Source organism: Aptenodytes forsteri, unplaced genomic scaffold, assembly GCF_000699145.1.
Source record: "Aptenodytes forsteri isolate BGI_AS27 unplaced genomic scaffold, ASM69914v1 Scaffold523, whole genome shotgun sequence".
Taxonomy (NCBI): domain Eukaryota; kingdom Metazoa; phylum Chordata; class Aves; order Sphenisciformes; family Spheniscidae; genus Aptenodytes; species Aptenodytes forsteri.
The window spans coordinates 85,849-99,753 of NW_008794159.1; positions in this window are offsets into that span (position 1 = coordinate 85,849).

Genomic DNA, 13,905 nt, shown 5'->3' on the forward strand with positions numbered 1-13,905 from the left:
CTTTTTATCTCAACCCATGAGTTTTTCTCACTTCTACTCTTCCAATTCTCTCCCCGATCCCACTGGGGGGGGCGAGTGAGCGAGCGGCTGTGTCGTACTCGGTTGCCGACTGAGGTTAAACCACGACAACCCTTTAAGAAGATTCCTGGCATTTACACAGACAAACTGAGGTTAAGCTCATCTGAATTGGAAAGGTCCAGTCTCGTTATGTAAGGGGAATATAGTAGAGAGGCTCTCAAAGAAGCCCCCCTACCATAAGGCATGCGCTGATGGGAGCTACCTCGGGAGCATTTTTGACTCACTTTACTCAAACTCCTGCTGGAGCCTCTGGGCTTCACAGCTTGTTCTCCAGCTCAGAAAAAATAAATAAAAATAGTTAGCTGGCTTTGCAGGACAGCTTACTCTTTAGCTACGCAGGCAGCAAAGGTCGAATCAGTTTGGGAGAGGAAAAAAAATCCCAAATGGGACTTTTTTGGCAGGAAGGGATCTTTGCTTTTCAATCGATCAGGTTTATGGAGCACCCTTTTTTATTTAAAGGAAGTTAAAACACATTAAATAATATTTCTCCTATCTTAACTATGACTGGTATCAGTCTTGGAGCACACCCTTTAAGTCACACATAGGAGATAGACAGCAAAGTCCTGGAAGTCATGATCGAGATGTAGACTTGGCCCAAAGTGCAAACATACTCTGGACAGTCGATCTGCACTGGTGGGTGAAACAACTTTTTGTCTGCCTTGGAGGAGTTTTGCATATGGTAACAAACTCTTTCAGGACATGGGTAAAGTGAAAAGTCAGTAGGGCTTCCTTTGCCCAGTTGAATTTTGGAGATGCCCAAGAAGCCCAGCTCCTCACGAAAACTCTTACCCTATTTTTAAAGCAAAACCTGCTCTTGAGTTGGGGTCATTTTCTGAGACTGGTGCTTCCACCTGTGCCCCATGCATTTCACAAAGGCAGGTACAACACACACAGTCAGCCCAGCTCCTTGGTGGTCCCCTGTTCCCCCCGAGCTCTGCCTCCCAGCCCTGGCCATCAGCCCTGTGATAACCCCAGTCTAGGGGGGAAGAAACATCTCAGATTAAGAGTCTGGACCCCACTCCTGAAAGATACATATGAGTTCAAGTTTACATACTAAGTACCACTACAGTCAAGGCAGGATCAGCTTATGGTATCTATGTAGACACACAGAATGCTTGTGGGGCTTGCCATGCAAAGAATGGTATTTTTCAGAAATGCTGCCACAGTACTGCTGAAGCAGCAGCCCTCCCCCTCATCAAAAGTCACCATGGGGGTAAAATTAGCAGGCAAGTCTGTTTTTATAATGAGGAAGAGGTTATGATGTTCTCTTCTCTCCTTCTCCTCCAGCTTCTCCTTCCCCAAGAGCTGCAAACACACCCTCTGGGCCCTTTATCACAGTTTCGCTGTAGCTTCCTCTGTTCCAGAGCTTTTTTGGGGAAAAAAAGTCTGGCATTTGCACTCTGCTTTTGAACTGGCTGCTACCTTTACTTCCATCCCAAACCACAGCTCTGGACAGAAGGGACAGCAGGGAATGAAAATGTCGCTGCAGGTCACCCACTATCAACAGGACGTGCTGGCGTTCGGCGGGTCCCTCCTGGGGCACTGCAGCAGCCCCTCTCCTGCCACCCTGCCGGGGCACTGGGTTGAGGGCATATGGTCTGCAGGACCATGGTGCGTGTTGATGAAACCATGACCTCACGCCTATTTGATCAGCAGGTTTTCTTGGCGCTAAGGCTGGTTGGAAAGGATGCGGTGCTAGCAGCTGGGCAGCAGCCGTCCAACAGAGCACTCGGGCAGGAGCAACCTTGGCCAAAGAGGCTTTGCATGGAAGTGGAGGTGGTTGGCATCCAGCCTGTGGTTGCCCACAACAGGCTTCAAGCCAGCGTGGTTGCAGCTCTGGGTATTCCCCATGCTCCCCAAGGACAAGGGGAAGGAGCAATCCAGCCCCTTAGTTTGGCTGGATGGTGCAAAGGAGGGTATTGCTCCCTGCTTGCAGCCAGGCAGTTTGGCTATGGTTTTCCTGGTAGTTCATGCAAGCACAGGATAAGCAAGTGAATGCCCTGGGGGGTGAGAAGAAATAGTCCTAGTAATAACTGGCTGGGAGGAAACAGCAAACTGAAGCTTTCTGGGGTTTTCTGAGTGGGGAAATTGTCAGGTTTTTTCTACAATGTAGACAAGTGAGACTTTAAGTGTATTTTTTGCAAACAAAGAGATTGCATCAATCTCTGTGTCCGACATGTCATTCTGATTTGTCTTAATAGCAACACTCCTACCAGGCACCAAACACTAGTGCATTTCTCACAAGCCAGACAGCGGTGACATGATGTATCACTTCCCCATCTGGTCCACAGAGAATATAAATGCTCCATTACTCGGCTGTGAAAAGAGCATCACTTTGGTTCTTAGTAGCTAGGTTTGTTGGCAGTTGAAACCAAGCAAATCCACTTCTTATTTTTATTACTAAAGCAGAACATATCTGCAGGTTTCTGCTGCCAACAAAATGTTGCCACACACACACACACGCCTTGTCTCTCTGTGTGTAGGTGTACACATATCCTCCCAATAATATACTGCAAGATGGGGCTGTCCTTAAGAGCACTCACCAGACACTACACCATATATTTAATTAGCAATCTTAAGGCTGTGTAAGTCTGTTAAGCAAAATGTGTGTAAAGAAGCTGACTCTATTCTCTCACAAATTCTTACAGTCACAAAATAAAGATGATGATCAAGGCAAAGGAGCATATTGCACTTTTGGGAGAAATAATTGCATGTCTTCTCTCTAAAGCTTAGCAAAACTCATGCCTCCACATAGAGTTCATGAACTCATTTTTATGGCTCAGGGACAACCTGAAGAACAGGGTTGTATTTTTCCACAGAATTCCATTGCTACTGGTGTATTTATATACACACCCAATTTGTATTTTTTTTCAAGAGGATTTTAAGCCGTATGTCTAAAGAATTTGTGTACCACATCTTGGGTGGGATTTCCAGTGTTGCTGCCGGGCCCGTTGCTGCAGGAATGATGCTGAAACAGAGGGAAACTATGCTGGCAGCCACTGGTGTGACCAGCAGGTACAAGGGGGTCCTGCCCTATCCCAAGGCTGGGCCCAGAGCAACGCACCCGCCTGCAGCCCGGGGACGTGGCTTGGGGAGGGAAGGAGAGGGGCCGCCTCAGCAGCGGCGGGTGCAGGCAGAAGGAGGTGCCTTTTCTGGAGAGAGGGCTGCACAACGTCGCTGCAAGGAGCCTGGCTTTGTCGCAGAGGCTGTCCTCATCCCTGGCAGTGCAGCCGGTCTCTGTTTGTAATGACTGTGAAATGGGCTCACTCGCATCGGGCCGTTTTCACTGGTGAAGTCATTCTGATGCTGAAGTCCAGAAGACTCGTAAGGCTTTAGCCAAAGGGAGAAAGAAGAGAAAGAGAGAAAAACATGCCCATTGTGCCACGTTCGCACAAAATTAAAGGCTGGGCGTAGCGTAAGGAAGCAAACAACATAACTGTGTATGTCATTGCTGTCTCCTTAGCACTTTCTAACAAGTTTTGTTTTGCTTTCCCTTCATCACATCCCTTATGCTTTGTAACACAGCACAGGGTGCGAGTTTGCCTTATTCACCCCACTAGTACCCGCTGGCCTCGGCTGCCACCTACCCCAACCCCGGGCGGCTCCCTGACACCCAGACCCAGGTGGGTGGCTGCAGCGTGCCTCCGCCGCTCCCAATGGATGGCCCCGGCCAGGCTGGGAGCCCTTGCTGCACGCTCCCCTCCCAGTGCAGCACCCAGCCGAGAGAGAAATGAGGAGCCTTTTCTTGCAGAAGGAGAAGCAGGACTGAAGAATGAAGGGCTGCAGCCAGGTCAATGAATGAAGCATCACTGTATCCCCCTCTCCACTGGCTGTACAACAGTCCCTCTTCTGCCAGCCCAAATTGCTACCTGCTCTCTTGAATGGACACACTGCAGCTCTTGTGAAGACTAAGACCTGACGTACGAGCAGCCTCCTGTGCCTGGAGGGAGAAAGTGGCTCACTGTCAGGCAAGTCACGGCACAGCGTTTGCTTATCACCAGGTTAACTTTGCTGGCTGCCGTGTTGTCCCTGCTTTTTCTCAGGGCGGCAGCTGCTCTGCAGTCTGACGGTGGTTTGGATGAGGCAACCTTCAGCACAGACCTCTTGAGGCTGTGGACCTGAAGCGCTATCACTGCCACGGAGGTACGGGGTGCCTGAGCACGCCTCGCTGCTGCTCTGCTGCCCTCTCTGCTGCCACCCCTTACTGAGTTATTGGGCCCCCAAAATCACTACTCCACCATGCAACCGGTGAAGAAGGTGACGCTAGAAAACCAGATGAAACAATAAAAGAAGAAAAAAGAGAAACCACTCTGCCCACCGCTGACCGCTCGTTTCCTTTGAGTCTTGCAGAGCGTGTGCAGCAAAAAATTCTCGTTGCTCCCAGTGGCCATCTCTTTCTGGAGAGTACCAAAGGCCAGAGGCGTTCTCCAGGTTAAATTTGGAGTCAGAGAAAAGAGAGAAATGCTGGGTGGTCAGGTGCATAACAGTTTTTAAAACAACCTGATCACAAAGGAGAATGGGAGAGAGGAATGGCCTGAGACTTAGTCAGGTTGTTAACGTGAAGGCATCTCAAATGATGGTGGGGAAGAGCACAAGGCTCAATCAGACCCTGGAAAAACAAAACTTGGGAAAGTAAAGGTTTTCATAGTCAAAATAAAGTTTTCTACAGAAGAAAGACAGAGCTGGAGGAATTTCCTTGTGCAAGGACATTTCCAGAGCACAGATGCTGTTTCCCAACTCTCTATTGGATACACTGATGAGCTAAAGCAAAATAAATCACATTTAATGAAAAAAAAAACCACCCATAGTTACATACTGAGCACTGTTTATGTTAACAATGAGGCAATTAATAATTTGCACCAGAAAAAGTCAACCGCAACCAAAAACACTCTTGTGCTGTTTTAGCCACTACTTCCCCAAACCCCAGCACTTCCTCCTGTTGTGGCATGTCTGCTCGCAGGCCAGAGGCACAGCCCGGGCAAGATGCATTTGCAAAAGCTTTGTCTGAAGAGGGGAACCCGTCTCCCAAAATATTTTTCCCCAGTTCTTAAGAATGACTGTGGAAGTGATGGATTCTCAAGCTGATCCTGCGGCGATTGCAGTTCAGGTGGCACTGGACTGTGCTTGGTCCGTGCGGCCAGGTGAGACCCCCCTCCTAGCAGACAGACTGTGTGCATGCTTTCCTCTCAATAGGCTTTTCAGAGAAGAAATCCTTTCCCTTGGCTGCCCCTGTGAGCACAGCTGTTCCTTTCAAAGTTTTGGGCTGAAATACAGCTGGCTGAAACGCTCAGACTGAGCCCAGCAATTCTTAAGATCCTGCTAGACCTGGCTTGCTTTCACACTCCCAGATCCTTTTCTCTAGCATTTTGCTCATTTCCTTATATTGAAGATTCACTGCTGTTATAAGATGCAGCTCAAAGTGCTTTACCCTGGTGCAGCCATGGCGCTTTGCAGAAGACATCTGCACATTTCCATCTGCCATGCCGTGCAGTTTGCGTGCACATATTTCAGCGCCAAAGTATGAGCAAGCAGGTGTCCAGCAGCACCAAATCCACCCAGATAAGCTGTTCTTAAGCAAAACGTCAGATGTAACCCACATTCCATGGCAGGAGTCAACATCGGGGGCTCTGTGTGTGAAGCATGGGTGAACCGAGACAAAATCTTAATATTCCAGTTCCTGAGATATTTCATAACATCTCCGGCCATCTGTCCTTTGGCGAGATCTTGCGGTAAGTACAGTGGGGGCAGACAATACTTTATGCAACAAGGGTTGGCACACTCTTCCCTGAAACTGCTCCCTAGCTCCTAGGTTGCACTACATCAACTCCAAGGTAGCTCCAGTCACTCAGGTTGTCTGTCCTGTTCAATTCACCTGGCAGAGGCATATTCTTCTTCTTTAGTGATATTATGCTCAAACCATGTTAAACAGCCACTGTTGTGTCTCTCAAGGTAAATCAGGTTTGTGGGCTGGGAATTCTGGGAATTCTGGCCAATTCCTTCCCCCAAATTAAAGGGCAGAAAACCAACAGGCAAGATGCTGAAGGCAGTAAAGCATTTAGCAGCTGTTAGCACGAGTCTCCAGGCTTGCATAAAGGCCAAAAAATCTAGAAAGCAGTCTCCTTGTACACTTTCCCTTTTCAAATTGTTCCTTACTTAAAACAGATTTTAAATACATTTGTGGATGATAAAGTGGAAGTGAATTCAGGCTAATTATCCATGGATGACACGAAGGATCCGCGCAGGACATAGGATTAATAAATACATTTCCATTCTTCAAAGCCGGGATGCAATCCCACCTACCCCCTCCCTGTGCGAAGGAGCAGCCCCGTGGTGTCCCAGCCCTGGGGAGCACAAAGCTCTTGGATTTTGCTACGTAGCTTAGCCACCACCCCAAGAGACCAGCGGTACCTCCGTACTTGTCTGCACCTCTTCTCCAGAAGCCAAGCTGACTGCAGTGCAAAGAGCAAACCTTCACCTCCAGCTTCCAGTGGGCACTTTGGAGGCTGCACGGTGCCCATGGGACTGAGCGTGCATTTGCAAAACCACCCAGTGTGCCTGCAGAGGCTGCTTCTTTGCTGGTCGTGAGGTAGCCAAGCATGAAGGACATGTGCAATGCAAAGCATTTGGGCCTGGGGCTCTTTGGTGGCCTCTCTTTCTCAGAAGATGTAGCCAAACCACTGTGCTGTCACAGCCGTGTGAAATGAAGCAAGCAGACTTTATGAACTGCTCCTGAGCTTCATTTCAGTTCTTACGTAACTCTGCCCTAACGGGGGTCAGGACCCCACACTGCCAAGCCCCCTGTTCAGCTCTGGATGCCAGAGCTCGCTGGAAGTGCACGCCACAGCTCTATGTGGGCTCCCATCTCAGTCAGAATTGAAATCTGCATTATTTCAGAGCAATTTCTATGTTTTCTTCCTTTTTGTCACAAACTACCACTTCTTTTCCTGAAACAAAATGCAATTCTCCCTCTGGAATTTCCCACAGCACCGAAAAGCCCGACTTCTGCTGAGCCCTACTGCAAACTGCTGCTGCCTGTGGTGTATAAAGCTGGCAGAGCACTAGGTGGTTGATGTGAGCAAGTGAGGTTTGCAGAAGGAGGTTTTAAAGACCAGCTGACATAGAATGAAAAACCAAGATGATTGGAGAGCTTGTCTACTTGTAGATGAGCCTCCGCAAATCCTTCATTTTCAAGCTCTCTTCTATGATTGAGATATCAAACAGCTCAGCTCTCCATCCACCATGTTGTCTCTTTTCCCACCAATGTCCTTTGTTCTAGCAAAAGATAACTACCTATTGCTGCAGGTAAAGTCTGGCTGATAAAGGTTTTTCTCAGCCTGTAGAAGACATTGGCCAGGATACAAAACTGAGCCTTGACTATAGGGGATAAATTAGATCTATAAATAGTAGGGATGGATCACGACAGTAACTAACTGCAGCTTTTGGAGGAACCTTGGGCGGTTCCTCTATTAAGAGGCAGTTACTGGGGGTTTCTTAGCTGACATATATGGGTAGCATTTTTTCTGACTTTAATAGAGCCGTTCTGATTCCTAGCCGCTGGCAAACTGTCCTTTTTTATCATGTTCATATCCTGCTGTCTTTCTGCTGGGGAAAAAAATCAGGGACCTGAGTCACTTAAATCAGATACAAGTCAAAAGTAATTCTGTGGAAATGAATGAAGCAAAAAAAGCATAAAAAAGATAAAAGCAGTGCCCATAGAATTAGAAATATTTATCAATCTGTAAAAATAAGAAGTGTAAGAGCCGGTGGCACTGTGCTTCCCTGGACTTCAGGTACAATGCAGTTCCTTAGACTGCATGCACATTGTCGGAGACACCCTAAGATCCAGAAAGGTTTTCGGGATGCCTGCTTTGATAGCCGTCCTGATCGGCGACAACCCACCCTGCCCATGCCCTTCAGCAGCAGCGCTGCCCTTCTCTGTCCAGCTTAAGGACCTGAGGCATGCGCCTGTTTAAGGAAGTTTTTCTGCATATTTATAGATTTTATTGATTTTTTATTTTTTTTAGGTCTATAAATAGAGCTGGAGAAAATAAAAAGGCTTTTGAGCCCAGAGATTTGTCTATTTTTGGCAATAGGACCAGCTGATTTGACAAGAGCTCCTCACACATCTTGCCTGCACTGGCTCTGCAGAGGGGAGAAGGGTGTGGGCTGGGTGCAGTGGTGCGGGTTAGCAATAGGTGGCACGCTTGAATAGAGATAACCCCTTGCTTCCCCCTAGCAGCCCAAGAAATCCCTTACAAGGGGTCTGGACAGCTATAGCTCTCTTCCAAAGGGAGGTTTAGCTGAGCGTCTGCTCTTGAGCAGGCAGACACATCCACATCTACACCTGCTGCAGATAAGCAGAGCTGCTGGGAAGTCAGATTTGATCAAGTCTTGCATGTGGCTGTAGGTGAGTCCAGGCCCCTTGTGCTGTTTGCTGGGTGCTGGGGTGCTGGTAGTGTGTTGTTCATCAATGCTGTTAGGACAAGATCTTTCTTTTGTCTCCCTCTCCGCTCCCCTACTCCCCTCAGTCGCTCTCAATGGGCCCCTGCAGGACTCGGACTCCCATCCAGTCTGAAGCTCCATCACACCAGCCTGGGACTGGCCATCTTCCTGCTGCATCGCCTGGCCGGGATGTTGCTGGGACCCATGGTCTTCTCAGGCAGCTGAGTCTCTCCTGGAAAGTGCACGAGAGGCTCAAAGCACTGGCTGCATCTGCATGGGTAATTGATAGTTCATGTTATGAAGCTAGACTAAAACCTCAGCAGCAACAGTGTATTTTCAGGTACACTTGAAATGAAAATATTTGGGGTTTGTTCTTAGTAAAAAGTAAGAAAAACAGCCATCTGTTTGGCACCAAAATGTTTCATGGGGGAAGACAGAAGGGCACTCTAATTACCTGGTGTTTTTTTTTATTTTTCGAAGCACAAGCATAATTTCAAAGCAAAACCGCAAGGGCAGAACACAAAGAAAGGCAAGCCTTGCATTTAGAAGCTGAAACTTCACATGTCAACTTTTTGTAACATTTCCCCTTCTTTTTTTTCTCTTTTTATCTTCCAGCTGAAGCTATTTGCTGAATGCCCGCCCCCGCCCCGCCTTCCCAAAGGCTGTTGGAAATGACTCAGCCGTGCGCAGGGCAAACCAGGGCAGGGCCACGGCTGGGCAGTGGGAGATGCCACTGACTCAGGCCGGGTGCTGCCCTGTCACCTCCGCCTGCCCAGACCGGACCCTGGCACCCCTCTGGTGTGGAGCTCCCTCCTGCGAGCCGGCAAAGACTGCCCTGGCCCCATGGGAGATGCAAGGCGCCCTTGCTCCATCATCCGGGCAGTGCACTCTTGTGCCTCACTGCCCTGGTCCCCAGCTTGCCCCCGGGAGGGAGGAATGCCCATCGCTGCCTGCAGCTCCTCCCGAAGCATCTTGCTCACAGCGTTTCCAAAAAGAAGGAGTCTCAAATGAGAGGTGCTATCTGGGCAAGTCTGATGGACAAAAGCATTACATTTTTGCTTGAATTTTAGATAAGAAGATAGCATGTTCTTTCATCGCAGCTCCCCCACCGACAGCCACTTTCATACTTTATCTGATAAAAAACACCTAATGTGATAACATGATACTTAGGTTTCAATGTTCCCCTTCTCAAAGACACACTGATACTTTGCCCTATCTTGGCTTCCACCCGGGTGCATCCACATTGCTCATTAACACTAATGACAGTTGTTCTTAAGTATCCCCATGAGGCAGGTGACAGGAGCGGGTGGAAACGGGCAAAAAGGCATGAAAGGATTTTGTCAGAGCTGCAATTGTTAAGGATTTATCTACCACGTGAGGACAGTCCTTTGGCTGCAGCAATATTTCTAAGATAACAAGTAAATAACCCTGCTATAGTCAGCTGGAGTTCAAGTGGAGGAGAGCTTAGATGAACTGATGAAGTCGTCTTTTCTGTGATCCTCTGGTTACAAAACTGAGTCTCAGATCTCAATTTGTAATGCAGAAAAAGCACTATTTGAAATTTAGGTATTTTTGTTTCAATTCTTCATCCAGGATTTTATGAGACTGTCCCTGTAGGTATCTGAGCAACAGGGTATAATTTTGATTTTTTATGCTGAAAGAGCAATGTCTATTTGTTTTTAACGATGGCAGAGGAAAAATGACAAAGTTTGCACCCTGGCTTCTATATACAACCTTATGATATGTAAAGAAAGTTCAGAAATTTAAGTACAGGCAAAAAGGAAGGGGAAGCTTCTGTCTGCATCCACAGCATATGGCAGGTTTGACTCTTCTGGTTTTCCTGAAGTGCTCTGCAGCTGAGCGTGGAGATCTTCTGATACCTGGCAGATGAAATATGACTAATCAAGATGGGAAGTGGTTTTCCTGCATGTAGGTTGATTTTGTTAATATATTTCTACCTCAAATGGCAAAGGAACGCTTTAGAGAAAACATGTTTGTTAAACTTTTAAGTATATTTCCATTTCAGGGCTGAGAAAGCTTTGAGCCTGGGGAAGCAGGGACCTCTCCTAGTAAACCCAGATTTCTCCATCCTAGTATAGCTGATGGACAAAAGCATTACGTTTTTGCTTGAATTTTAGATAAGAAGATAGCAGAGAGCGAGCAAGCCTGAAAAACTCCTAAAATGGCAGCAGGTTTACTTCTCCTGCTACAGAGAGCCAGCCAAAAATAAAGCCACACCTTGAAGAAACCACCACCACAAGAAGCCTCCGCAGCTCTCGTTCAAAGTCTCTGGGTGGAGTTTTAGCTGGTCGGGCTCTTGGGGGCTTTCACGCCCCGTCAGAGGAGAACGGATGAAGCATTGTATGTGCCAGGCTGGTCGTGGCTGACCCTTGGGCAGGTTTTTCATCCCCTGGTGGGATGAAATGTGCACTCACACCTCCGATACGGCTGTGCAAAGGTCAGGTGGCACAGCTTAAACTGGTGAGGAAAGTGGATTTAAAATTAGTGCCTAGCTTTGCCAGCCATCACTGAGCATGCCGCTTTGCTGCTTTAGCACAGGGGATCAGAGGCAGGAATCTGAACTGCTGAAAAAAAAAGTTATGAAGCTTTGTCTGACCATACACAAAACGGGTGGTTATGAGCTGATCTAGTTAAAGCACCACAAAACCATGCAAGTGAAATCTCAGTTTGATTTAAGTCTGGTTACATCTATTTATATATTTCTGTATCAGCTTCATGTCTTCCTCCCATCAAGGCAAGTTAAATTAATATAAGCCACATTTAGATTGGATTCGATGTAACCATTTGTATACAGGTTTCTCTAAAACCTGCTTTTAAGCTGGCTTAAAGACAAAATGCCCTACTCATCTTTTCTGGAAACTGAGTCAAAGCGTCACCGCAGGTTCCTGGAGCGGGGACTGGTACATTTTTGTTTGCTTCCTGCACTTTTACTGAAGTCATCATGAAACTAAGCATCAGACTCAGTTGAAATATTACTGTTTCCCCATTTGTCCCCCCCATCCATTTTCCCCAGGTGCTGAAGATGGCAGCGTGGACTCGTGCCCTGTTTAGGGGACACCATGAGGACCTGACAAAGTGTGGCTGTAATTGTAGCAATGGGTTGTTGTCAAAACCATATTTTACTTATTCCTTTTTGCTCTCCTTTTCTGCCTGGCAGTTAAATAAAGCGAGGATGTAATCAGATTCAGAAGCACCATTTTCATCTTTCTTCCTGAGTTTTCGGCAGCGGAGGTTTCCTGCCTCTGGCCTTTGGTGACTGCCCAGGAGATGGGGCAGGCTGTCCCACAGCAGAGGTGGGTACACTCAGCTGAAATATGCATGGTGCCCGCAGTGGGGTCTCTTCTCTTGCCCCTCCTGTGCATGCGGGGCTGGTGATGGAGGACAGGGCCGGCTGCACCCAGAGCTCACACATCCAACCAGCCCCTCTCCTTTAGGCTGGCTCCCTGTGGGACAGTATTTTGGGGGAGCGGGGGTTGTGGAAGCCTGGCTGGTCCCACTGAGGCTCTGGGCAGTGTCTGGGAGTTTGCCCAGACCTCTTGGAGACGGACTGCAGAAGGTGCTCATGCACCATTGAGCAATGTGACCCTATGGAGGGTCTTGTGCCAGCCCAAAACTGCAGGGCTGGGGAGCACAGGACACAAGGGACGCTTTAATTTCTGCTGGCAGGGGTTGAGGATTGGAAAATAAAAGCTGTCCTCAGCAAATCAGTGTTTCCCAATGAGAACCTCAAAGTTGAAACCTCAGGTATGAATCACCTGCCCTTTAAAGCCCCTTGGGGTTGCAATCAGTTCTGTGTGTGGGTTAAAGACAAGGATCAAATCAATGAGGCTGCCAGTTCCTCTCCTTTGGGGTAAATGCAGCACATCTGCATGCTGGCTCCCAAATTCCCTGTCTTTCCACTCTGCAGCTTTGTCTCAGGAATATAGTCATCCCAAGAGCCCTCTGCTCGCATCAAACTGAGTCGGCGTAAATGATCTGCAGCAGGTATGGGAAGATGAAATGAGGCCAGAAAGAAAGATCACTGGAGCATTTCACCCAGTGCTTTGTGCAGCAACCCTGCTGTGGTCAGTGGAGCTGCACCCATGTGGCCAAATTTGACCCTGTGGGTCTCTCTCCTGCTGAGCTGCAAGGGAAAAAATGAAAAGGGAGGAAATGTGCACGGGAGTGAATTGGGGTCCTGCTGTGGAATTGGAGCCATCATGATGATGATCAAAAATATATATTCTTAATTTTACTTTTACAAAAATAAAACAAGGCAGGGACAATCTGGGTGGGGACAATCTGGACCTTAATGCATCTTCCTCTTCCCAGTGCTTCCCTTCCAAGCTTAGCTCTGGCCCTTTCCTTCCCATGAGCTGTTTTGTAACCTCTACTCTTTGTTGCACTGTGTGCTGCAACACAAACAGCCCCATGACAACAATCAGGGTCTAATGCGTGATGGTGAACATTCAGGGTATTTAAATAGGGTGGTTTTTGGAGTCAGGATCTCAGGCCAGATGCTGGCTCCAAATCCAGCTAATTTGCACTACCTCAGAAAACCAGTTCTGTTGGCTCTCTGGAAGACTGTCCAAAACAAGAGCAATGCTACAGTACAGCCTTGCTGTAGTTGCCCCAGGCTGCCCCATCTCTTCCTCCTCAATTAATTTGGGCCATTGGAAATGGGATCAGAGCAGAAGTCCCCCATGTCCTGCTGTTCTTTGGGGCTGCAGCTGGATACTGGATAGGGGCGTGAGCTGAAACTGTCCCCAGAAGGCAAAGCTCCTGCAAAGACATCCTTAATTCATCTCTTCCTGAGATACCTTGGCTTATTTTTTAATGTTTTCTTGGAGTAACTAGCATGTCTTAAGGGTACCACAAAAATATCACTGCAGAATGAGCAGCTGAGAGTAAGGTGCAAGGCCAGGAGACAAAGACCCTGGCCCAAGGCATATGGGAGGAGTTTGGCTTGCTCCCAGGATTGATTACACCCTTGGTTTCCACAGCCTAACTGAGGTCCCTTGTCCTCTGCTGGGCATCACTCATGGGCAGGTCTGATCTTCACAGTACTTTGTCTACATAGCTTTGGAGAGCTACAGGGCAATGAGAGCTGCAGGCAAAGAGGATTTCTCCTCTTTTCTGGAGGGACGCAGAGTAGCAAGTCCAGGCCACGTGAGCAGGAGCTGACAAGAGCTGGTAGCAGAGCAGAAGGTGTGCAGGAGTCCTGCCACCAGCTCTGCAAAGCCAGACAGCTATGCAGCTGCAATGCCAAAAGTGGAAGCCGGGGCACGTAGTCAAATAGGCTTTGCACGAAGGGGAACCAGATGCTCTAGGGCCAGGTCCTGCTCTTGGTCTACAGCAGGTAAAGTTAATCATTAGCTAGTTGCA